Below are 2,043 nucleotides of genomic sequence, written 5' to 3' on the forward strand. Positions count from 1 at the left end.
TAAAACAAGGCAGACCTGTGTGAGTGGGAGGTTATAAATGGTTTGTTATATGGTGGTGTATTTAATTGTTGATAATGTTATAGAGGAAAATTAAATGTTAATGATTTTAAAATTTAAATAAATAGGTAACTAGATTTAAGCTTAATAAGCTTATTAATAATAAATATGACTTTTTAATAATTGACTATTGGAATAGGTTTTGAACTTATAATAAAGATAATGACCTGGGCAGAATAGCCTGCAAAAGAAATTTTAAATTAATGTGAGGAAGAGTTTGTATTGAAGGTATGTTATATAGTGAATAATTATGTTGTTTTAAGTATTAAAAATGAAGATATAATATAAGCTGTTAAATATTTAGATGTCCTTGAAGATGGCTAGAATAATGGCCTTGAAAAGGCCGAAACGTTGGACTAGTGAAAAATTAGGTGTTGAGACAGAATTGGATACTAATTTTTGATTTATTTAATAAATAATTACCTTGTATCAAAAAAAAAAAAAATTTTGAAATAATATAATTAATATCATTTTGTTTTTTAATGTGAGAAAAATAAATGTCCGATAAAAAACGGAAGCTACTTATGACCCGACCCTAATATATAAAAAGAAAGTTAATAAATATAAAACTAATCGAAATCTACACGATAGATACAAAAATAATATATATATATTAAACATGTAATAAATATAAAATTATAAAGAGATATAATAGGGGTATTCATGATCTTTGGTTTAACATGTTAATGCGTGTTAAATGGAAAAACTCATGTTAAATCGAAAAAAAATTGCCTTCTTTTACCGTGGTAAAACGAAATAACATTTAACATGATAAAACATTTTACATTTAACACAACATCATGAATACCCCTAATGTGATGTACATGCATGCCCTCTCTTGAGACATCACTACCCTCATTATCTGTTACCATGCATGTCATGGTGGATGATTCTCAGAACTTTTAATCAACTGGACATGATTGTCCTACATTTTTGTCTCCTGAGAAGTGTCCCATGAGCATTTATTTCATGGCAGACGATTTGTACTATTTTATAACATAATTAGATGCGATGTTTACAAAAATCTAAGACACCATTCAGTTGTCATCTTTGTTTGTATCACACAGCCCTGACGAAACCTTGCAATGTGTGAAGAAAAGTTGGTTAACAATAAATAGCTTTTCTACTATTTTCATACCTTTATTGACCACCGCCAGACAATCTTCCTACAAAATGTATTCTCTTTCGGAAAAAAGTTAATATTCTTTATTCCTACCTCGTGAAAACCTAAAATACGAATTTTAATAGCAACAGAAAAACAATAGGGATGCGGTCAGTGAAACGCAGATAAGTAAACTTATTTAATAATGCCAAGGTTTCGAACAGGACGAGGGCGAACCTTTTCCTTCATAAGGGCTATCTTTAAGACACTTGCTTTGGTGGAGTCCTAAAGCTCAATTCCGTTTGTCCAAATGGGTCTGATTATCTAAGTGTATAAGAGTTTTGTGCTGAAAATGGGACGTTTTGAGCGTTTTTCGAGTAGGTGTTTTAGTAATCGAAATCTACGAGTAGTTTCTTGTCGTTTCAATCTAGTATGAGAATTCCAAGTAAGTGTATTGTCAAGATGGAGTCCTATGTAGCGAATCTGTTCAACAGGCTTCAGTGAGATATTAATAAAGGATACTGAAGAGTAGAGGTTTACGACGGAGAGCAAAGGTCATCTGCTGGGATTCGTTAGCATTTATTTTGATTCTCCAGTTTTCACGCCATACGTTATGTGACTGCAGAGTTTGTGATGCAATAGTAGGGTTAGGAAAAACTTGATTTCGAAAATACTTTGTTAATTAACTGCTCTATATTGTAGTGTTTCCCAAATGACAACGGTTAAGTGAATGTTAAGGATTTGACTATTGCCTTTCTAAACTACTAGTTAGTGAGGGTTAGTATAGAAGCAAAGTATTAGTAGAGAAAGATCCTTATTTACTAAAGGAAGTGAATGTGAGAAAGTTTCTCTCTCTCTCTCTCTCTCTCTCTCTCTCTCTCTCT

The 2,043-nt window shown here is 31.6% G+C and overlaps 1 protein-coding gene across 1 annotated transcript in view; it reads left to right on the forward strand.

Moving 5' to 3' along the window:
- Nucleotides 1-2,043, forward strand: part of LOC106688816 (uncharacterized) — a 154,091-nt gene that overhangs the window by 10,638 nt on the left and 141,410 nt on the right. The gene's annotated exons all lie outside the window — the stretch shown is intronic.

Source organism: Halyomorpha halys, unplaced genomic scaffold (genome assembly GCF_000696795.3).
Source record: "Halyomorpha halys isolate HHAL.00 unplaced genomic scaffold, Hhal_1.1 Scaffold1211.1, whole genome shotgun sequence".
Classification (NCBI taxonomy): Eukaryota; Metazoa; Arthropoda; class Insecta; order Hemiptera; family Pentatomidae; genus Halyomorpha; species Halyomorpha halys.